Genomic DNA, 25,584 nt, shown 5'->3' on the forward strand with positions numbered 1-25,584 from the left:
TAGGTCTCTCTTTGAAATTGCACATAAAATATGGCTTGTTTTGCATACCTACCTAACACACCAGTACTTAAAGCCTTATTGCAAATTTTTGCAATCTTATTGTTTTTTTGAAAATTATTTTTTATTATTTAATAAATTATATTAATGTAATATGACACAGGGCTTTTGCATGAACAGTAACTGAATACATGACTAGCTGCAGTAAAATAAAAGATGGATGTACTCACCAAAGCACGACCCACTACTTTGGAAAGTCCCAAATTCGCAATTTTATCCATTGCCGTTGTGGTTTTCAGCCAATAAAGCTGATTCTGACAGGAGATACACTCTAACTGTGACTACTAGTACATCAGTAGTACATCAGTGCTTCACATACTTCTTCAACCTGCAGGTTGGCACAGTTACCATGTTATCAACCAAAGACTACACCATGAAATCGGTATGTGACCAAATGCTACGAGACAACTAACCTTCAGTTTTAAAGCTGTGGCTTTAAGTAATGGTAAGAAAACTATTTACACAATTCTATGACACCACAGCGATGTGAAATGTATCGCTTGCATTTAAAATAGCGAATTGGATATAAATCCTTTGATTTTAATAGATATTTAATATATTTTCTTATACATATGGTGATGTGAAAAAGTGTGAAAAAGTATTTGAACCATTCTTGATTTATTAGCTTGTTGCTATTTGATCAAATAAAATGTAATATTAGACAAGGATAACTCAAGTACCTGGCCCTGTGTGAAAAAGTACATTTAAAAACATCAGTAATGATTTTTTCTTAGTTATTATTATTATTGCTATTTTTACCTGCTGGTTATACAAGTCTTTTCTCGTAGTATTTATCACATCTAAACAGACTATTAGTGTTAAGGTGTTAACACCGGTGTCACACCAATTATATTTCTGTATATTTCTTCTATATAAATGATCATAAACATCTCATTAAAAAAGTGACAATTCTCAAAAGTTCAATGCTATTCAAATAATGAACTATTTGTATAAGTAGGAGAAAACTAAGAAACAACCCCATGGTTGTTTATTGTACACTTATATATAATTTATTAATAATTAATGATTGATGAGTGATTTCTATGTCAAAAGGCAAATTAAAATTTAGTTTTTTTTAATTTGGAGGACATTTTTCTTATTGTCATGGCTTAACGCAACAGCACATGGGGAAACACGATGATGCAGTTATATTGAACAAAAGTTAGATCCCACATTATGATTGCAAAAACACTTTCTTTGAACAGCCCGTATCAGAATGCTGCCGTAGCTCTCACTCCCCTCACCCCTGTGACCCTCCTCTTCGGTGGAGCATTTGGGCACGACACCCAGCGAGCTCACAGCATGAGGTTTGCAAATTACAGCATTTTTTTTTTCATTTGGGCTGTGAGGGAGGAATCTAATGAAACCCTTTTTTTCTCCCCCTCTCTCTTCCTCACCCGTCTGTACATTACACACATGAGTTAGCCGACAGTCCTCCCCTTACCAATTAACACCTACTTTATTATAACGTTGACTTCTCCCTAATGTTCTTGCATGTGTTTATGCACTATTACCTTGACGGATGCCTCTTCCACGATTAGACATAATTGGCATATCAATATGCAAAACCTAAATGGATTAACCTTCTTTAAAACTAATGAGCACTTGGATGCCCAGCTGGGGAATGGACCAAAATTAGCATTTGTCATCTTTTTGGGATGATGTGAGAATAAATAATTGAAGAGTGGCTGGTATTGTCTTTCCTGGGGCTACTTAACCTTACAGTGACTGTACTGTAAAATGGAGAAAAAAAAAGAGAGAGCGAGAGAAGGAATATGCAGATTTACTGTCTTAATGATGACCGCCGGCTTGCTGGGTTCACACACACATGCAGGGGAAAAAAAAAATACAAAGTAGCTCCGTCTTTGCTGAGGGAAGTGGACAGTTTTGATCAAAGAATTGGCAAAGTAAGGTTTAGTTAGGCAAAACAAACTGTGGCACTTTTGAAAGGTTTTTCATGATCAGTAGAGGAGGATTAGAAATATACCCCAGATCTAAGCACTTATGGGTAGATTAAAACATTTTTAAACATCAAAACATGGGTGTAATAGAAGTAGTATTTCCAACATGTTATTGAGCTTTCCTAAAATTAAAAAAAGTTAAAATTATTGCAGTAGATTGTAATTTGTTGCTAAAATAAATTGCCCCAGAGGAAGGGCAGTGTATAACTAACTTACAGTGACTTACATATGAAAGTTTCAAATGTAAGTATTTAAGTTAAGATCAGGAAGTATTTTCAGGAGAATGAACATAAAATAAAGAGATGCAATGTTGTTCTAAAATACATTTATGAAACTGCTCCAATGGTTACAGAGCTTTTTTGCTATTACAGTGAGATATTTACACCTCTAAATACTCCAATTCAGGTCAGAGTTTTAGTCAAGATACTTCAGTACTCTTTGTTTTTAACATGTTTTCTTAGATGAGCTTCAGAAAAAGACTGAAAGCTGTAGGGGGCAAAAAACTGCTTAGCTTGGGTAGCACCAAGACAAAAATATCTCCCGAGTTAGTTTTAAACTTGTTGTTAAAATTTGGTTTCTAAACTGTAATGTCCAGCACTAAAAAGATAGAAAGACTCGCACTATGAAGTCTCAGTTTCTCAATGAATATGTCACCATGAGCCAGTGAATTCTGTGTACTGCTCAACTCTGTGAAAATTACACGGCTCCAAGAAAAGCTTGGGCATGGTGTGGTCTGGCAGGAGTTCAAGGTTGTGTGATCAACTGACAGTTAAAACATAACTTTTTAAGTCCAATATCCAAAGTAAAAAATGCTCCAAAAGCTGCTTGCGTGTGGCTTAGTAGGTCAGAGAGCAAAAAGATAGTTTCGGCTTTTAGAGACAAAAGTGAACTTTGGAGTTTAACATCCAAAAGAAAGACTGCAAGCTGGCCAGAAATCAGATCAAACCTCTGACCTGATGGAACATGGTTGTCTGCAAACACACAACTATTACTATTACTTGTGGATGACTTTTAATAAAATTACTTTGCCAAGTACTGAAGCCGTAGATTAACTATTAACATTGTTTGCAAATGCTGTACTTAAAAAAACATTACATTATCCCGTGGCGATGTAGCTGATGACATATTAATACATTGCCCATCAAAGGTGACGGACAGGTTGACAGATGAGGTCCGACAGGAGTCTCCATGGAATATGATGACACTGTGATCTGCAGTGAGTGTAGGGAGCAGGTGGAAGAAAGACTGGGGAGGTGGAGGTATCCTCTGGAGAGAAGAGAAATGAAAGTCGGTAGAATCAAGACAGAATACATGTGGGTGAATGAGAGGCAGACAGGTGGAAAGTTGAAGGTGGATGAGGTTAAATACTAGGGGTCAACCACTCGAAGCAACAGACATTGCAGTGCAAGAGAGGTGAAGAAGAGAGTGCAGGCAGGGTGGAGCGGATGTAGATGAGTGTTAGAGGCAGAAGTAGGTTCAGATGTGAAAGAAATACTTCATTTGCTATCTTCAGCTGAACAACAGAACTTGTAGGGTAGCATTTATTCTAGCAAACCTTTTAAACATTTAAGTTTCTAATAAATTTCACAAGTTAATGAAAGAGCTGCACATTCAGTCAAACCGACTTCAGATTCACATTCATACTTACCCAAATTGTTTTGTTTCTTTGTGCTTCACCCAAACAAATCCAGGTAAAAGGCCAGGCTGGCAAACAGGAAGTGGCAGTTGTATTCAGGGCGCAGGACTATACCAAGTGTGACAAAGTACAGAGGACGGATTGGCTGTTTTAAAGTTTCCAAAGTGGAAGAGATGTCCTACCCGGTACCCAGTATGAGTAAATGGGTAAATGCATATATTTTCTAAATCTTTGCAAACACATTGATTATACAGCAGTATACTGTATGTCGATTATATCAACATACAGTGTTGTGAGTTTGAATAGTACTTCCAATACTAAGAGTAGGAACGCATAAAAAAATCTTGCCAAATGATTAAAATTGCAGCACAAACTAATATTGGTTATCACATACAAAGATATTTTATGGATTCCAGTCAAAGCAGATGTAAAAGAGTCCGATATCCCCAAATGTTAATCTCTTTTAAGTTAAACTGGAAACTAACTCAAAGAAAGAACCAATGTTGTGTCTACACGTAATTAGATCTTTAGGTGTTGTAGCCAGTCACAAAAACGCATCATTTGTTCCCATTTCTTCAGACATAAAATAGTATTTTTGCACCAACAAGGTGATTCTCAAAGCACTATTAGCTGAAAACTTGGCATATCTCAGCATGACGTGCTGTGCTTTCTTAAAAAAATGTATCTACAGCTGATAAGCCAAGTCCTTAAGACACAGGAAAAAATCCAGCATCTTACATGGGCCATTGTTGAAGCAGCAAAGAACAGGACAAAAAGCAGAAACACCCACAAAAGAGCTTTGAATGTCTTTGAAGAAGTCTGGAAAACAGGTTGCCACTATTGCTCCCCGATTGAGAAGGTGACCCATATGCCAAAAACTACTACAATGACCCAGTTTGAAGTTCACCCATGTCCTGTGTGTCATTCCCCCCTCACTAATATCCTGCTTTCCTGTCAACTCTCTCTGGATTGGCCTACTTGTTAAACACAACAAAAGCTTGGAGAACTAAATAAATGACAAGAAAATCTCAAAATATAAAGAAATGTGGGGTGGCTCAAGAGTTTTGCACAGTACTACATGCCATGAATGAAACGAAGAAGAAACAACACTTTATAATGTCTCCTGACGGGTTGGTTAAGCAGAAAATAAACTTAAACCGTGATGTTCGGCTGTTTTATCCCATAAATGTCAGATTTTTAGGAACAGGAAGCTTCAGAATCCAATTTGATTAAGAGCACTCAACAAAAGAGCTTCCTAAAAGTTCACTCAAACACAATCGACCTTTATTTCAGGTTGACTGTACTTCTGCCTCGCCCAGACAACATCACTGGTCATATTTTAATAACCCAAACCTTTGATTGGATTCTGGCATCCTTCTGCTTTCCGTGCCTTCAGTCTTCACATGAACGCACACGCAAAGCTGAACTCCCCAGGCTGAACGCTGGTTGATGGTGGCAGCAGTTAACAGGTAATAGGGATTGAGAGCTGCATGAATCAGAACTAATTACCTTAAATAGCCACAGCCTCGGGCTTATTTTTCCAGTCCACGTCTCTCCAATTTGACAGCTGGCAAAGGTAGCTGCTGCTGCTCCAGAGGCGGCGAGGTGCTGTGTGGGACTTTTTCATCCCATTAATTAATTGTAGAGCAACTAAACCGTGAAAAGCTACAGACGGGAACTTTACTGACCGCTCTCTTGGCAGGTCTGCTGTGACAGCCGCCGAGGGGAAGCACCCACTAATAGAGTCAGGTAAAGAATGAAAATGGTGAAATAAAATTTTTTTTAAAAAATGGGACTAGATTAGTTTTGGGTGGTTTAACTTCATTTGAGGCAGAGCTGAACTCGGAGCTATCAAAGAATTCCATCAAATGGAGTTTAAAGTGGATAAAAGCAGCTTGTTGTTCAAGGGTTTTGTTTGAAGAGCAGGCTTCATGAATAAGAGACGAAATCACAATAGAGACAAAAAAAAAAAGGCAAAATATTAGCCGAAAAGAAAAAAGGAAAAAAGAAAGGAAGCAAGGGAAGGGGCGCTCTGTGCTCAGATGATTTGGAATCAGATACTACAACCTTGTTAGCATCGCAAGCTTATTTCCATATTAACGACCCCTTCAGAACCTTCAAAGTAATGAATAATTGACAACAAATGAAATGTTTTGATTGTCGTCAGCGCCCGGCGTGTTTAATGTTTCATATGTTGCTTTCCAGCTAATTATGGAGATGGCACATTTGTCAGAAATACGTCCCCCTCGCAACCCTGGCGCAACCCTCCCGCCGTCCTCTGCAGATGCCCTGTGTTTTCAGGCAGGAGGGAGGGGTGCAGACAGACACACGCACCCTGTTGTAATTAGCTAGCAGGGAGTGCTCGGCGACCTGTGAGGGGAGTCGAATGGCGTCCGCTGCTCACGGGTATTGTTTTGGCTGCAGACACAACAGAAGCTCTGCTGATGGGGTGTGTGTGTGCAACAAAATGGAAAGGTAGAGAGTGGGAATGCAAGTACAAAGGTACATGAAAGGCTTTTCGCACCACTTTTCCTTGATGGGGTTGTGCAACCTTGTCAGACTTCAGCAATGTTTTGATTGTAACGTCTGTGCAGACCTTTCTAGATTAGACTCACTGCATTTGTTTTAATCACAAAAGATCGCTTGTTGAAAAGAACTAAAACAAAATATAGCCTTATATTGTGTTAACCCCCACATGGGACCTCTGGGGGTCGCCAGCAGTGGGTAGCACCAGGAGGGTGGAGTTTTTGGTTGAGGCCTTGGAGGATTCTTATGCTCTGTTGGGGAGTTTGGTATAGCTGTCAAAGTAAGACCTTCACAAGGTTTCCCAGCAGAACATTGGAGTTTAAGAAGAAGCTGTCTGCCTCACCTGTCGGTGGATTTTATGTTTGTCAACCAGGTGACCCGAGGCTGCTCTCTGTTTACTGCAGATTTTTTACTACCATGTATTGAGCATGTGAGAGTTGGAGGGTCCCATGTTGCAGACTGACTGAAGAAGAAAGTAAGAACAGCCAGGAGGAAAAAACAATAAAGAAAGAGAGAGAAACAAAGAAGGAAAGGGATAGATGGAAGAGAAAAGGGGTGAAAAGAACAAGAAAGGAAGAAAGTTCAAGAACATAAAGAGTAAAAAAAGTAAGAATGTAAGAAAGACGAAGAAAGACAGAAAAGGAAAGAAAAATCAAAACACGAGGAGAGAAAAAAATCAGCAAAGAAAAAGTACAGAAATGAGAAAAGCAGGGACAAGCAGTAAGTGAAAAAGATGAAGTTAGAAGGAAAAGAGGTTAAAAGAACAAAGAATAATGGAGAAAAAAAGAAATAAAAAGAGAAAATGTGAGAAAAATTAGAAAAAAGACAAGTAGAGAAAAAGATAAAAAGAATAAAAGAGATAAAAATAGATATGGGGAAAGAGATAGAAAGGAAGAAAGAACACAGGAAAAGTAGAAAAAGAAAGCGTGAGTGCAACAAAGACAATGTCATGGTCCTGGGCCATGTGGGCCCAGTATTCTTAGTTTCTTGTATTTTTGTATTTCGTTCCTTATTTAGGCCATGTTTCCTAAGTTGTCCTGTTGTGGTGTTCCTTATTTGACTTCCCCTTGTGACTTTTATCCCCTGTGTGCCCCTCTATGTATCTGTGAGCCCTCATCTCCCCTCCTTGTTTCATTCCATGTTTCCCCAGCCCACTATGCCCGTGCTCTCTCTCTCCTCCTGTTTGCACCTGTGTACTTCCTGTTTTACTTTGACAGTCTCCCGTCAGTGTTGTTTACTCCTGCCATGTCTTGTTATGTTTATCTGTGTCAGCTGTGTTCCCATGTGTGGCCACTTCCCCTGATCATCCCTCTTGTGTATTTAGTCTCTGTGTTTCATGTAGTCTGTGTCGCGTCGTCTGTGTTACCACCCCCTGTGTTCCGTATCTCCAGCCATAGCTTTTTCTTAGTTTATGTCCAGTTTAGGTTTTCTGTTTGAACTATTACCCTTATACTGCCCTCGCTCTGGTTTGTTCTGTTATCAGCCATAATAAAAGGCTCGCTTTTGTTTAATCCACTCCTGCATCTTCGCTTGTGTTCGCGTCTGGGTCCAACACACACATTCCCACACGGTCTATCTCCACGGACCGTGACACAAAATGAAAGCGATAAAGACACAAAGTAAAACAAAAACTAAACAGAAAAGAAAGTGTAGGAATGTAAAAGAGAAAGTGAAAGAGAAATACAAAGGAGAGAAAGATAGTCAAGAAAAAGAAACAAAGACAAGGTGACAGGATAAATGAAAAGACAACAGAAAGAAAGAATAAATCTATGGTTGTTTTGTCACATCAGGTGGTAAAAATAAACAAAATAATACCATATAGTACCACCTCTGTAGAAAACATGTAGGGACCAATCAGAACAAGTAGTGAGGGGAAGTCCCCTGTTACCAGTTCATCTGATATCATCAGCCTGGTATAAAAAATAAGCTTAGTGTCTCTAATCTGAGCCTGAAATTATATTAAATCTCAGCTGTTCTGTTTTTTTTCTCCTTTTTTTGCCCCCCTTCATCCCTGAAAACATCTTTTCAGACACGGTTAGTCTGAGATCAACTTGTTGTGCAGACACCTTGTCTCTCCGATGCACCTTTACAAGACGACAGACAAACCGGAGCTGACAGAGGTCGTCTGTGTCACGCTGACAGACAGCTGGAGAGAGCGTGAGCGCTATATTTAAACTGCGAGTGTTTGTTTGTGTACATCTGCGTGAGCTCGCGCGTTTATCCGAGCATGAGTGTGTGCGCGATGGTTCAGTCAGGTCAGTGTATCCTGAAGACACTGTCAGGCAGGATTGATTTCCTCTCTCTCGATCCGTGGACACGTTCCTGTAACACAGCTGACCCCCCGAGTTGCGTTACCTTGTCATTTTGCGACACGGATCAAAGCGGAGACGAGCTGGAAATAGCCACACGACGACCTTGAACTCTTGGAGGAAGCGGTGGAAGGAGGAGGAGATGTGAGTGCCAGGGCAGAGGTTCAGTTCAGATTTCAAGCAACAGTTTCCAACTAAAAGTGAGCACACGTCAAGGGCTGTACTACAACTTTGATTTATTTATGATGTTTTTATTACACTGCGATGACGCCTCCGTGCGCTTTCATATGATCTATTACTGTGTTTTTTTAAAAAGTTTTTTCGAGGCCAGCTTTGACCTTGGGCGCTAAAAGTGAAGGTCAGATTCAAATACTTAGCTAACCTAGGTAGTCATATCCTCCAAGGCCTATAAAGGTTGAAAATGATCCATAAAACATCGTGGGTAATATAAAACTTTTAATGATTTTCACATTTGGTACAACCTTAACCCAATTTTCACCTAAATTAAATCAGCTCGGACTGTTATTGGTATCTACCATCACACGAAATTTGAACATGATATCTTGAAAACTGTGGATGCTACACCGCTAACAAACAAAAAATGGACCCAATTACAAACTCCCTCCCTTCAGGGTAGAACAGTGAGCTCAATATACATCACCATTTTTTAAAGCTTATAACCAGTGATATTTGGAGTCACTGGTATTCACACATGTGACTTTGTGTTTCATCAGAGCCTGACTGACCAAACAAGTCTGAGTTATCGGTAAAACTTAATCTTTCTGAACGCGTTCTGCCTCAAATTTACAATTGATAATCAAAGATATATGTGTGTGTGTGTGTGTGTGTGTGTGTGTGTGTGTGTGTATGTATGTATGTGTGTGTGTGTGTGTGTATGTATGTATATATATATATATATATATATATATATATATATATATATATATATATATATATAGATAGATAGATAGATAGATAGATAGATAGATAGATAGATAGATATATATATATATATATATATATATATATATATATATATATATATATATATATATATATATATATATATATATATATATATATATATATATGATATACCTTGTAAAGCACTTTGTGATCTTTTATCTAGCAATATAAATAAAATTTTACTTACTTACTTATGTACAGCATAAAAAATCACTCCTATTATTCACGTTAATATAAATAAATGTTAAGACTTTTAAGTACAGTTAAGGCTTTTATTACATGCAGACTGGATTTCTGAAATTAATCATATACTGGACTGAGCAAAACACTCACATCTCGATTGCAGCTGGTTCAAAATGGTGCTGCTGACAGCTACACGGAAGTGTGATTGAATTTCATCCATTCTTGAATCGTTTCACTGGCTTCCTGTGAAGTACAGGATCAGTTTCAGTATGATGCACAGACTTCTTCACATTAATCTATCAGATCTTTTACAATCCTAAGGCCCATGCCGCTCACTTTGGCCCACTTATCAGCAACTTCTAGTCCCAGATTCCAAATTCCAGATTTACTTTTACAGGTGACTGGGAATCCCCAGGCGTACCTCCGAAACTCTGGAACTATCTTCCTCCTCACATTAGGTCCTCTTGCTCACGTCACAGTATTCAAATCTGAACTGGAAACATCTTTTTATTAACTTTTTCATTTTCAGATTATTTTCAGTTTGTTGTATCAATTTCCCCAGTTCATCTCTTTTTACTACTGTTATTTTACTTTTTATCATTATTTTCATGGTAAAAAGTTGTATTGTCTTCATCTGTTATTGTATTATCATTGATTGTTTTACTTGTGCTGCAGCACTTAGGCCAGTGTCTGTTGTGCTTAAATGTGCTACATTATTAAACTTACTTAAAGTCCAGCTTTAAATCAATATGGACGACTCAGCAATGTCCAATATGTAAAAGTAGTGATACCACAGTACTTTTAATTAAGGGGTTTATTTGAGAGTAAAAACTTAAACCGGTCTTGAAGCAACACGTGAAAAAAGTCATGAAAAAAAGTCTCGTGTGTTGTAATAGTGAGCACAACTTTTTTTTATTACAGTCTGAAGCCTGTATTTTCTTGTAAGATTTTCTCTGTTTACTCCAGGAGATTTTTTTTGTTTTACAAGAAAAGATCATGCAGTTTGAATTAATATAAAAATAGTGATACCACGGTGCTTTCACGTAAGGATTTGAGTGAATTGTCAAACTTGTCTCAGAGCAAAACGTGAAACTTTCACGAAAAGCTATTTGTTCATGTTCTCTAAGTTAGCAATATACACTAGCCACATCATAGAGGCAAAGCAATAAAGAAGACTAGGATGTACTCTTAAAAGATAAGATGACAGATTAGGTAACACAGTTTGTAACCTTTACTAGCATCCTAACCCTCAACCCTAATCCAGCCTACGGCTCTTCAATGGGGGGTCACAGAGTCCCCAGGAAAAAAAATTGTAAATGTAAAATAATAAAATAAATATTCTTCTGTAGCAATAACAAATTGTAACATAAATTATTCTGTAGCAATTGCACAAGAATATCCAGTAATGTCCCTGCCTACAATTAAACACATTCACTTACCAAAGTGAAATCGGGGGCATCTGCTGTGGCAAATGGGTGCAAACCTTTGACCACAAACTTAGTCACTGCTCGGTGACATTCGTCTATCCTGGCCTGAAAGGAGACGCTACCGGTAGACTGCAGCGAGAACTGCCAGCATCTGAGCCAGACTCTGTCTCTCTCATCATGGTCACCTAAATGCACAGTAATGGCAGGTTTTGTAATAAGGCAGATCGCGCTAACATAACATGCACTGTTAGTTGATTATTTACCTGCCGCATTAACGGGAGAGGACGTGCAAACGTTACCGCTGCTGCTGGGTTGAGATTCACGAGTCCGGAGAGCGGAATTAAAAACACGACATTCATCTAAGGTCATCACGTGTTTTGTGAGCAAATGCTTTTGCATATTCGTAGTGTTTCCTCCCTTAAATGAAATATCTACTTTGCAAGTATTGCAAGTTGCCCTTTTGCAAGTATAACCAAACTTTTGAGCGTTTGAGCCGCCGTGTTTCCTGCCAGGTAAATAACGCTCCGCAACATGGTGACGTCATTCGGGGCGACTGGAATCGATACGGGAATCGTTTGCAAAAATGGCAAACAATTCCAAGGAACCGAAACGGTGGGAACCGGTTCTCAACAAGAACCGGGTTTCGATACCCATCCTTAACTGGAGCTGCAGACACCAACATACTGAGTTAACTATGTGCTGTATATTATTCGCATTAGTGTCCTTATTAAAGCCATCATCATTTAAACTGCTGTAAAGTAAAATCTCAGCTGCTTAGTTTTTTTCTGTGCCTCTGTAAATCACTCTGAATTGCTTTGTACTACACAGCTAAGCTTGACTGAACCTTGTGTGGCTGGAGCCCTCAAGGTACACCCTAGACAACAATTCATGCTCACTTACATATGATTTACAGTCATCAGTGAACGTAACATGCATGTCTTTGGACTGTGGGAGGAAGCTGGAGTACCCAGATAGATAAAGAAAATATTTGGTTCAAGCTTATTATAACAAATCCAGATGTCAGGTCCAGCAGTTAAAAGAACCTTTTCTTTTATACCCGTAGCACATTTTATAAAGTTGAGTTGTTACAAATATCAAGATCCAAAGTAACTTTTCAGTGCTGATGCTTTTACTTGAATATTACTCCACTATACTCACAGAAATGGGGAACATCTGACTGGGAAATTATACAAAATATTTTACAATTACCTAAAGCTGCACAGTGCTTATTTTACATATAAACATATATAAATTATACATATGTGCAAGAAATGAGCACTTTTACCTGTTCTCACCATAGTTTTACACAAATATATCTTTTACATAGTTTAAGATGTGGAGTATTTCGTAATATGTTAATGCTACTTTAAATCAACTAAATGGATTGAAAACTTTTCCCAAAGTTTTTACATCCTGACACATATTCTGGGCGTGAAGGTTTACATGTTTTGCAGTGACCCTTTAACCCTCTTTAAAGGCTGTCTTTTTCTAAATGTTTCTGAAGAGGACAGCAAGCAGTATGAAAAGGAAAGAATGATGCAAAAATACACAAAACTGAATTAAAAGCATGCAAAATGCTGCAGTAAAGGGCTGAAGGAAAGCAAAAACATGCAGCTTTAAATCAGCAGTTTCCCTCTGAAGTTCATGTGCAACACTTCCACCAAGCAGCCAGTAGAGGGCAGGACAACACCGGGAAACACACAACTCTAACCAGCAGCAGCAACCTTTTTCAAAGTGGAGTCTCACAGGGGCTCTATGTGACCTTTGACCCCAATCAGCTGGAACCTGTTGGTCTCAGAACCGTTACCTTTACTCTGTTATTAAAGATGCTCTATCCTTCCTAAAAAAAATCCAAAAAAAACAAAAAAAGCTTTGAACTTTGTGCTGCTGATTTTTTAACTTTCAGATTTTTCTCACGTTAAAAACACCCAGCTGTAATAAAAACAATATCAGAAGCCTCAGACTCCTGGAGATAACATTACAATGATCAAATATCACATTTTGATTCACAAAGACACTTCACATGAGTCCAGATCTCTGTAGCCTCCATAAAAAAACTGCAGAAACAGCTCAGTTTGAACTGTTAAAAGTCACTTTCTCTTAAAAGGAAATGAAAGCCTGACTGTGGAGGTCAGTCCTTTCTTTTAAACCCTGGTGTCCTTGTTTGATTAAAAAAAAAGAAAAAGAAAGACAGAAAGAAGCAAGTTGCTCGGCATTAAAATTAAATCTGTCATTTAAATCATTTTGATTTGAAAAACGAGTGCCAGTTTTCTTTATTCTTTTATGTTTATGCTCCTATTTATGCACTGTTTATCTTAATCTCAACATACCTCAACTCAGCAATCTATATACAGCAACCTTCCAAAGGCATTTATTAATTAACTTACTTACTTACGTTATATGACAAAAAAGTTTGCAGACACCCTTCCAAAGATATTTAGTTTGGAGAAAAGTGATGACTAGCTGAAACCCCCAGGAACATTAAATCCTGTGACTGGGTAAATAAAGGAGGTAGACAACTGCACAAACCCTCATACATCAGGGACTTTGGTATGCTCACATACCAAACATGTTTATGTCTGTGAGGTTGACTGTCACTGGGCTGGATTTGCATCTGGGGCAAAAAGTGTTACTAAAGCTCAGAGGTATTCTGAGATTTTGATATGCCAGACTCCAAAAACACACACAAATTAGTCAGGTTCGGCATCTTCACTCTGGAGGATTTTACTTTTTTTCAAAGCAAACTGAAAGCTTCATTTCTTTTTATTGACTTACAGTCTTTAAGCACTGCTTTCTACATTTGGTTATTTTACCCGTTTAATTTATTTAAAGGTCCTTAATCAGAAAATCTAGTGTTAAAAATAATAGCAAAAACCTTTCCAAATTAATTGAACCTATCAACAGAAAGAAAAAAACTGTTATGGCTTTATTTACTAAAATCTGTTTAATGTGTTGAAGAGGTATCAATTAAAGTTGAAGCAGACCTTGGTTATACTTTCATGTTATAGCACTTTGTCCCAAATAATAGCACAATGAATCAATGTGACTTTTAACCAGGCAAGTCATAAAAAACATGTTCTTATTAACAAAGGCAAAATTTAGGAAATTAGCTTAGCTAAAAAAGCATTAAACAGTCTGAAAATACCTCAGCCCAAGCCCTTGTAAAATGTTATTTATATTCTGCAAGGGATAAAATAAAAAATATTTAAATTCAAAGTTTTTAAGGTCTAGCTGCCATTTAAAGTAATGCTGAATATCAACAATAACGCCTCTTACAAAAGGTCAAACAAAAATGAGAACAATTTGGTTAACTCTCGGTAGTGCTAAACGTCACCTAGCATAGATGTGCGCTAAGGTATGCGCACAAGCTTCCACTGTTAGACTGAAAATTTAAACTTAACTGCACCTCTTTGATTAAGTGTATAAGACCTGATACTTCAAATACGTTTTTAAAATACAATGACTGCACTTGACAGAGTTAAACTAAAATCAGAATGAGAGAGTTAATGCTAGGTAGTGCTAAATATCTTCTAGCATTGATTTGTGCTAATATTAGTAAGGGATACTAGCCAGTGACTACTTTTAGACTAAAAACAACGCAATGATTTCTACAGACCTTTGAATGTTTCAAAGGAACAAGCCACCAGCCACTCTTTTTTTAAATAAATATATTTTAAGTATTAATCAAATACTAAGTTTTCTTACTGTGTTATGTAGCTTTGTTTAGATTTTTTGATGTGCATGCTAGTTCTGTAGTAAAATGTATCATTTTAAAGTTTGGGTGATTTTAAGTGTAAAAGATTTTATACTTAAAACAAGTTTTAAAAATACTTAAGGTCGCGCTAAAGTATAAATCAGCACTACTATTAACAAAGCAGGCCACCTAGATTACTCTATTGGACTGGAATTTTAAAAGTAATAGCACCTTTTTAACTGTATAAAGGAGGAATAAATACTCTTCCTGACAGTAAACCTAATACTGGAAAGTGATAGGATAGGTAATGCAAAGTTGTAGCATAAATATATGAGACAGTTTCCATTTCTAGACTGAAGATTCAAACCTAATGGTGCAGCAGTTTACTGAAACCTTTTAATATTGTGAAGGAATAAAAGCTTTTAGATTTTAAGGGTGGGCTGATATTACGTGTATGAGATTTTATTCTTGAAACAAGTTTTTAAAGCACAAGAACCTCTCCTGATAAAGTTACACTCAAATTAGAAGAAGATGGTTAATGGTAGGTAGTGAGTAACTGATATTAGCAAAGTAGGCAAACTAGATTCCACCTTCAGACTGAAAACACAGGTGTATCAGCACAGGGGTTGCTAGAGAATAAGAATTCTATTGAAGGACCACAAAAAGAAAGAGGAAAAAAAATCTTTAATAACCTTTTAACATACTTTAGCGCTTGTGGTTTAAGAAGGAACTGTAGCTTGTTAACTAGCATCAATTTATGGAACTGGGAGATTAGGACTACAAATAAAGTGGGACAATAAAGAGGCTTTAAGACTGTACCTGGAAGCATTACTATTAACATGTCATATAGTGCAAATGCCATACAGTAGAGACTCCATATTCTATCCACAGATCAGCTGATCGACCTCATTTCATCCACTGTATTCTAAGAGTCGCCTGCGTCATCTGGTCCACCATCCTCCTCCTCCTCCCCTCACACACACACACAGAGTGAGAAAGTGCTGAGGCCCAGCTGGGTGAGCGAGCTGCTCCTGCTCTTTCTCTCTCTCTGAGAGCTATTTGGTTGGTTATGGATCCCTGAGGGACGCCGCTGCCTCCTGTGAGTGGGGGATCCATGCCAGGCCCTCGGTCGAACCCTGTGTGTAGATGTGTGTGTGTGTGTGTTTGTGCAGACGTAACTCTGGCTGGCACTTTCTCAAACATGTGCCAAAAGACGACCAAACAGCAAGCGTGTCTGTTAGTGTGTGGAGATGCGCTCATGCAAACACAATGCAAGGAGAGTTCAGCTTTCATGCTGCACAACACGACTTTTAAAAGGCCAAAACTAATGCTAATTGTCTGCAAATCTGAACATTTTAAAGCTCAAAAATAAGAATGTGTTATTCTCATAGAGACTGTGTTTATTTTTTAATGCTTCTGTATTTTAAAATAAAGAGACTAGTACTGGTTTGAACCCCCTTTTTGCCTGCAGACCTGACTTGCTTCTTCATTAATTAAGACAGAATTAAGAGTTAATTCTGTCTTAATTCTTTGGCATAGATTCAACAAGGTGGTGGAAAAACTCCTCAGAGATTTTGGCCCATGTTGACACGACAGCACACAGTTGCTGCAGATTTGTCGGCTGCACATCGATGATGTGAATCTCCCGTTCCACCATTGACATCTGGTGACTGTGGAGGCCATTTGAGTACAGTGAACTCATTGTCATGTTTGAAATGTGACATTATGTTAAGTGTGGAAAGCCTTGTGACACCATGTTACTTGGTCAGCAACATTGCTCACGCAGGCTGTGGTGTTTAAACTTGTTTAGTTGGTACTAAAGGGCCCAAAGTGTAGCAATAACCCCCACACTATTATACCCTCAGCATCAACCTGAACCATGGATACAAGGCAGGATGGATCCATGCTTTCATATTGTTTACACCAAATTCTGACCCATCTACCATCTTAATGTTGCATCAAACATTGAGACTCAGGGAATGTTCCTTCTGTCTTCTATTGTCCAGTTTTGGTTAGCCTGTATGAACTGTAGCCTCTCTTTTGTGCTCTGAGTTGACAGTGCCACCTGCTGTGGTCTTCTGTTGCTACCGAGATGTTCTTCTGCATACCTCGGTTTCAACAAGTGCTTACTTGAGTTACTGATGCTTTCATATCAGTTTAAAGCAGTCTGGCTACTGTTCTCTGACCTCTGAATAAGCCATTTTTTATCCTAGAGAATTGACACTCACTGTAGTTTTACTCTTTTACAGACCATTGTCTGTAAAACCAAATGATGGCTGTATTGGAAATTCTCAGTAGACCAGCAGTTTCTCAATAACTTTGATTAGCTTGTCTGGCAGCAAAAACAACAATGCCACATTTGGCTGAACAGGTGTACCTGATGAAGTAGCAACAAATTGTGATTCAAACTTAGTACGCCTGATGTAAAATATGATGTTAGGTATAAAAGTATAAAAAATTAATCTGTGAAAGATTTCTCAAGAATGTCTTGATGCATTCTCAATAATCCAGGTAAGTAAATCTCCAAAGGTTGATTCTGTTTATCTGGACAAAGAATGAGAATTTGTAAAATCATGGTGAAGGAACTGACCTCCCAGCCCATTGTTCCTTCAGTGGGCTGGTTTCAGTCATTATGCAAATGTACTGTTTATAAGATTGGAGAAACCTGCAGTCAGCTGAGACTGAAGAAGTCGCTTGGATGAGTGATGAAACGTTTCTCCCACTGAAAACAGAAAACAGATGAACAGACTCAATCTTTCGAGATTTCTCAAGAACCCATCTTCAGACACTCAGACTCAATTCAGAAAGAGATGGTTAACATCACTTAGTGCTAAACAACAACTTAGCATTAATCTGTGCTAGTATTAGCATGGCAGGCTGGTAGTTCTAAAAATAAGAATGTGAAAGCTTTGGATTTCCAAAGTGTTAAATGTTATGGGACAAATCCTGCGGATTTTCAATAAAGAAACCAATTATAACATATTTGTGGTTTTCTAGGTGTTTTGCATTCCTGTGATGGTGCAGAACTTTTTAACAGTAACGTTAGCGCTGTTGCATATCTTCAAATTTCAAAACTTAACTGATGCCATATACAGAAGTTTGATGATTTTGGTGATTCTTAACCAGAGTTAAATTATGATTAAAGAGAGTGTGCTAACTGTAGAAAGCATTAAAGTCAATTACCATAATTAAGGGCTATTAGCAACACAGGCTAGCTAGTTTACACTTCTAGACTGGAAATACAAATACAACAATGCAGCAGCTGCTCCAGAGTGTGAAGAAGCAAAAATCCATAATACCCTTTAGCATTTTTTATTTTTACAAGCTAAGGGAGGGAACTAGCACCTCACTTAGGCTATTTTGATTAATATTTTTATGCTATAAAATGGTAGCTCATGACAGGAGATGTGGTGCGATAGGTAAAAAACAAAACAAAAACAAACAGACCTTCTGATGGAGATAAGAGAGTTTAAATAGTAGCTTTATTTAATTTATCTTGTTTTTTCCCCAGTGTTGCTTTAAATCATGTTTAAAGCCACCCACATGGAAAAGAAATAGTAAAAACTTATATGATTTCCTCATGAAAGTGACCACTTTCTCATTACTTTCATATATTGTTTTAGTAAGTATCCAAAACATACAAGTTTCATTTATTTAATTTTTCAAGGGATGTTATATCTGTTATATATATCTTTTCCATATGGACATACACACCAATAAAACTGAAAACCAATTTCTGTTTGCAAGGATATATATGGAAGAGCTGCACAAAAAATGTATGGTATTTACACTGCTTTCTTAAAACTGTATTTTTTTTCCTTATAGAAAATCAGAGAAATCAAATGTTACATATCATTTTCATATCTGCAAAATAAAATAAATACAATTGATACATTTATTTTAAAAATGAAATATTTGTATTCTCTCTTCTATCACAATTGATTATTTATCAGGTCAAATTTACTGCTTCACTCAACTTTTCTCTTAAATTTCTAATTATTAGAATCACAATTTTTGAGTTTGACAATCTGTTTTTTTTTTTTGGAGGGGGGGGGGTTAAAGTCGTCAGTTTTACTCATCCCGTTCTACACACTTTGCCAGTTGCTGTATTCCGTTTTAGTCACCAAAATGGTGTTTTGCTTCTTTTGCTTTGATCATCCGACGCTTCAGTCTCGGGAGCGCTTTCAAACTCCTTCTGCGTTACGAAAAAGTGGACACGGACTGTTTGCAGTTATGGGAGACTGTATATTTTGACCTCTTTCTACACTTTACATTCTTCATCGAAAAACCTGACGGATGCAAATGCTGTTGTTCGTGCCGGGTTTTAATTGTGTCGATCCTGCTGCTTTGGCTCTTTGCATATGTAATAAAACTACTTTTCTTTTCACCCCCTGAGCTCTAAATTTCTAGCTCTTAGTTTCAGTTTCTGCGTCGCCTTTTTCTGGCTTCAACAACTTTGTTCCATTTCTCATTCTCTGGCATAATTACAGCTTTATAGCATTCTCCACCGCTCGGGCATGCTGTAGATATCACCCCCTCCCTTCTTCTCTGTCTCACTCTTTTTTCTTTTTTCTTTTTTTTTGTCTTTTTTGGTTTGGCTCTCATTAATAATTCACAGAAAGAGACTGGGAAATTTTAGTGCAATTTGCAGCTGCTGAATCCCAGTTATTGTTTTGCAGGGTGTTGCACACAGAGAGAAAACCTCGGACGAAGGCTTTGTAGCCCTGAATGTAATTTGGCTGCATGTATCTGACAGGCCTCACATCATTAGTGGGAGGTGAAGTAGATGCAGTGGGGGAAGCTTTGTCCAGACAGTCAAACACACTGTCCTCATCTGTCGCTCCAAAGCCCCAACACTCTGTTTCCTTAATGCTTTTAGATGCTGTTTGTTCATATTTAGGCCTGATAACTATCTATGTTTTATTCCGTTTGTTTGCATCCGACCAGGCAGACGCTGAATTATTCAAAGTGGGCCGAACGCAAAGAGGAAACTTCGGGCTGCTTTTCTTTTAAAAAGCAAAGACCACAAGCTACTTTAAAGAGCCACAAAGAACAACAATGGATGGTTTTATCTAAAAAATGTTCTTTAGAGCATCCTAAAACCATTGTTCTTCATTTTTCTTTAGCATGTCTGAGTTAAAAAAAAAAAAATCGAATAAAAATGCGAATAAAGTGCACTGAAAAACATCCAGACTGATGCGTCTCTATCTGACAAATCAGCAGGTGAAAGATGAAAATCAAACTTTTAAACCTCAAGTGTTACCTGTTGAAAATCCAGCCATCAACAGGACCCGTGACCTGACAGTATGTTTAAAACTAATTGATTCAAGCAATGGGCCAAGCACGTATCATTTTATGCTTTCCTTTCATTTCAAATGGTATTCTTTAGGTCTTACATACCTCAATCAATACACTGTAAGATATAAAGGGTTTACATTTAATTTTGCCCACGTAAAGTTCTCAAAAAATAAATCAACAAAATTCCATCAACTTGGCTCACTTTCCTTACACTTAGTTGAGCAAAAAAAAATCACCATACCATTACACCATATGGCTGTTTTAACAAGTGCCTGGTCTTATAGGTCACAATATACCATCATGTAAAGGCAGTATATGAAAAGGTAAAGAACGTTTGAACATGTCGTCATAAATTTGGTAATTTTAACCTGAACCTAAAATGCGACCTGGTCTCATATAATTACAATATTTAATGAATACAGTTATTTTTTTGTCATGTTTCTCAACATATAAAATATGATCTTTCATCAGTCTTTTCTCGTTAATTAAAAGACAAATAAGTCCACATGTAGCTGTTGGAGCAGCGGCAGTAAAGTAAGTTATTTCAGCTTTTATACCACTGACACAAACTTGAGTCCTTCAATCCACTTTCCACACATCATTTATACGATTTTAAGTCTTTATGATCTGCATGTTTGTTTTATTTTATGCCAGACACCGTTCTCGACGCACTTCTCCTAATTGATCTGGGTTTGGGACTGGCGCTGGTCATTAAAACTGGCTTGTGGATTACTTGTATGATATTTAAATAAATTGTTAATCCAAAATATGTTGCTTGGTGAGATTTAGGCATTAAAAATGACTTCCTTAGGGTCAGTCATTAAAAATAATAGAAAAAGATCACATTTTGTAAAAAACACAGCATTTGCCTCATCTTTGAAAGCTTTGTTTTCAGGTTTCCCATGATGACACCTTCCTTCTTTCCAAAACACTGAAAAAAATGTATTTCGTACTCACAGATATGAAGAAATGTAACATTTCGTGTCAATGAAAGCAGACTTTTGCTGAGAACTCGTGTTTGTGAAATAGACTAGGGTATATATTGATAGAAGGGCCAAATTTGTTGTTATTACACATGAATTAAATGTAAAAATCAAAGAAGCAAATTTACATATGCTATTTTAATAAAAACAAATGTTTTTTTCTTGTCCTACTTCATCTTTTTCGCTTCTCTGTGGTTGATCAGATTTGTGACAGGATTAATTTGTATTGCAGGAGATTGCAGCCCACATTTTCGGGAGATTTACACAAAAGATTTTAAAGAATATCCAGTAGAGGGATTTTGTGTTATTCCACTGCTGCAGGCATTACAGGGCACAGATTTTCCTTTCAAATTCTGAAACTTAAACAAAAGTTGTAGCTGATATTTTAAAAGAAAATAGTGCAAGTTGTCCATTTCAAATGGGGTTCAGCAGCAAGTAAGAAATTACAACACTTTTGACATGATGAACAAATTGCCAACTACAGCCTTTTAAACCTTAAAATTGAAACGATTTAATGGATGAACCACTTCTAATCAGATCCAAGGATTTGTGGTGTTTTTTTCCCTGCATTAGAAGATCCCAGTTTAGTCCCGATCTTTAGTTAAAACCTGTAAATATGTCAAATATTTAATAAAATTTTACACTTAAAAAATTTATCCTTCAGTCATCTTTACTCATCTTTTTAAATTCTGTTTAAAAACTGTTTAAATGCTCAAAAACATTCTGGATCATCTTCAAAACTTTAAATTTAACGTTTACAGTGATTCTGAAAAACACTGTGATCTTTTAAGGCTTCAGTCCAGAGTCTTTTCATTATTTTACATAAAACTTATTAAACTTATTCGGCTCCTCTGCGTTTAAAATCGAAGACGAGTGATTTGTTTATCGTGTCGTTTGCCAGTGTGCAGCATGCATGTGCGTGTGTGAATTCACCATCCACTGAGACAAAAGTCCAGAGGCTGCAGGGCTCGAAGGAAAGCAAAAAAAAAAAAAAAGACAGAAAAGAAATCTAAACCTCTGCTTTTCCCTTGTGATTTCGCCCAGCCTGACCTATTTTGCGCAGAGTATCTCATAACCGGAGAGTTTAGGACTGTTTAATGCTAGGTGACACAGCAGTGTCCTGCAGTCTTTTCTTTCTTAATCCCTGGCATCTTCGGTAAAAGATCTCTCGGAAGAAACAGCGCTCGTTTCTGGCATCCAGCTGCCGGAGGGAAGGGGAGATTGTCAGGGCGCATTTCTTCCCTGCTCGCCAGCTATTCCTCGGGAGAGCTGTGTGTGTTTGTGTGTCTGTCTATGTGTGTGTGTTTGTGGGTAAATCTCCCCCTGTTTTGTTGGCAGGTTAGGTAAACTGAGGGGATGAAGAAAGAGAGGTGGCAGCTTTCCCCCTCCTTGGAGAACAATTCCACCTTAAGCTCTTTCTGGAAATTACAGGAATGTTTCTCTTGTACTGCTCTTGTCACCTTGCCTCCAACATGTCCGCAAACAAGCTGCAGTGAAACTCACTGATGCGTTTGCTCCAGAGCAGTGGAGGAAGGAGGAAGAAAAGGAGGAGGAGGATGCCCGGCGGGTTGGTGTTTCGTGTCATCCTCTGATAGCGGGTTTTGTTTGGCCGGAGGTGGTTTGTGCAAAGGGATGTTGAACGCGAGGCTGACTGCGAGTCCGGTAATCTCGCTGACCTCCCTGCCCAACCGCCGAGGAGGAAACAGTGTGAGGCTGAGGTTTTCCTCTCTCTGCTAGTCATTTGGCGAAGCTGGGACACACCGGAATCCATATTTTACCCTCTAAACTCTGTGTTTAGAGTTAAATGGTCACTCAGGATCATAAAATAAAAATCTCCCAAAAACAACTAATTAATGTACTTTAGTGGAAGCATTTTATGTCATTTTTTGGTCGTTTTGGTGAAACCTAAGAGTAGTGCCATTTAAGATATTTAATGAAGGCCTTGTGCAAATTATGGTCATTCCAAAAAGTCAGATCTCTGAAAACACCAAGATGGTGAAAAATGCTCAACTCAGTGGGTGACGTCATACTGGTTGCACCCATCTTTACAATGCTAGAATGACCCAGAGACGTACAGTAGCCTCATAAATACTCAAATACTGGAAAAGACTAGAATGATTCAAATACAGTCAGGGTAAAAAGTACACCCTCTTTGAATTCTAAGACTTTACAGTTACAGGTTAACAGACAACAAGTATTCGAGAACACCAAAGTGAAGATCTCTGAACACATTTTACCGAAAACCACACAGCATGTCAGGACAAACACCTCATAACAGCAGTTAAGCATGGTGGTGACCTGGGTCGTGCAGCAGGACAATGATCTGAAGCACAGCAGAAAATCTATAACAGAATGGCCAAAAGGAGAAGAATTAAGATAATGTAATGGCCCAGGCAGAGTCCAGACCTCAACCTGACTGAAATGCTGAGGTGGGCCCTTAAGAGAGCTGTGCATGAACCTCAATGGACCGAAGCAATGCTGTAAAAAAAGAGTTCCTCCACATCAATGTGAGACTGATAAAGTCATACAGAAACTGATTACTACAAGTTGCTCCTGCTAACGGTGGTTCTGCAAGCTCCTGAATCATAGGATTAAGGATGGGAATCAAAAACAAGAACCGGTTTCCACTGTTTCAATTCCTTGGAATTGTTTGCCATTTTTGCAAACGATTCCTTTATTGATTAAAGTCGTCCCGAATGACGTCACCACGTTGCTTGCCACAGCAGAAGCCCCCGATTGTCGGTAAGTGAATGTGTTTAATTGTAGGCAGGGACATTACTGGATATTCTTGTGTTATTGGTACAGAATAATTTATGTTATACTTTGTTATTGCTACAGAAGAATATTTTATTAATATTTTACATTTACAATTTTTTTTCCTGGGGTCCCTGTGACACCCCATTGAAGAGCCATAGGCTGTGGATCTCTTAAGATCTCACTGTTGGGTTTGTAAGGCCATGTTACTCCTAAATCTCTATCTTGTTCAAAGAGAAGATATAAAACAAAGTTCCAAGCTAATCAACCTTAGTGTTCTCCTTTTTAAAAAAAAGAATCGATAAAGAATCAAATTGTTAAACTGAATCAAAAATGGAATCGGAATCGTGAAAATCTTATCAATTCCCATCCCTACATAGGATGTACTTATTTTTTCATATTATTCTGCTTTTTGACTTAATTTTGTTCATCTGAAATGTGCATTTAAATATTTTTAACCTCCTAGGACCACATTTTGGGTTATTTAGACCAAAATACTAAATTTTGCTCTACAAGGGCCTGATATCCTTTTACGAGGACATTATACTGCTACTGTTCTATCAAACGTTTTAACGAATATCCTCATATGTGGCTCTTATTTTTCTTAAAAACAAAAATAAGGTAAAAAAAATCTGGTAATTCTTTGTTAATATCAAAGAGAAATTAAAAATGCATGCTGCTGAAGAGTTCGGGTCCTAGGAGGTAAAATTTTGTGAGAAACACATTTATTATGTCCTGACACATAAAACCTTAGAATTGACAGAGGCTGTATTTTGTTTTTGCCGCGACCGTAGTTCTGGCAACCAACTTGGACAAACAGAAGTTGAGGATGTCACTTTTAATCGTAAGGTAATTGCAAAGGTCACCTGATGCAAGGCAACCATGTCTCTAAATAAACTCAGATTAACTGCAATCACTCTGAGACAGATTAGCAAAGGTTTGCAAATAATTTTGCCGTTTGATTTATAAACAGGCAGATTGCCAGCATGTTGCTGCATCAGTAAATGCAGTTAATCTTCAAGGGCCTTGGCTCAGCTGGCTGTATTCTGGTTATTAGTCAGTGATAATGTGAATTTCTCTGTAGTATGACTTTTTGTGTATGTAGATGTCAGTTTTACCGATTTATTACAGTAAATCGCTGTTTTATTATAGATTGCATGTTATTGCAGACAAACCGACAGGAGACTCACTCCATCTTTTTGCCATTTCAACAACATATTGATGCAACAAGGGTGCTTTGAAGATGTGAAGATGTGGTCCCCATCTTCAAGAAATTAGAATTTATTCCACACAATTACGGTCTCCAGGCACTGTTTTCCATATTGGAGCTGTAGCATAAAATGCAGAGGAAACCAGCTAAAAAGTCAGTGATGTTGGGTGCATTTAGGTGCTCCTCCACAGTGGAAATCACACTCAAGAGCAGCAGAGGAACTCGTCTTTCTGCAACAGTAGATAAGGACGAGGTCGACCCCCCTCATACGTTCCATCTACAAGGAAACTGGGCATCCAGGAAGTCCAGAGTTTTCCCCAATCAAAAGTTCCATTAACCTGGAGCACCAGGAGCTAATTGAGAGCGGGAGAGGGTGAGATCTATCACGGCGTCATTTGAGCCACAACGCCAGCTGACTTGCCGGCGTCAGTGGACGTCACACGGTGACACATCTGACATATTTGTAATTATCTGGGATAATAAGAAATGGAATACAGCAACAAAAACAAGCGAGCGGATAGATTTGGCTGGGACTCCGAGTAAAAGACAATGAACAGGAAGATTTCTCCAGCCTTTGATA

General features: G+C 37.9%; 1 long non-coding RNA gene across 1 annotated transcript; it reads right to left on the minus strand.

The window, feature by feature from the left end:
* Positions 1-1,839: 1,839 nt before the first annotated feature.
* On the minus strand, positions 1,840-11,575 carry LOC146681058 (uncharacterized). Its single transcript, XR_014918209.1, has 5 exons — positions 11,329-11,575; positions 11,078-11,250; positions 9,789-9,881; positions 3,667-3,762; positions 1,840-3,284 (listed from the first exon to the last, which is right to left on the minus strand). It is a non-coding gene; the product is annotated as an uncharacterized LOC146681058 (long non-coding RNA).
* Positions 11,576-25,584: the final 14,009 nt, after the last annotated feature.

This window comes from Copadichromis virginalis, linkage group LG23, assembly GCF_057382275.1.
Source record: "Copadichromis virginalis isolate Kocher_CV1m ecotype Utaka linkage group LG23, C_Virginalis_male_GT1.1, whole genome shotgun sequence".
NCBI classification, from domain to species: Eukaryota; Metazoa; Chordata; class Actinopteri; order Cichliformes; family Cichlidae; genus Copadichromis; species Copadichromis virginalis.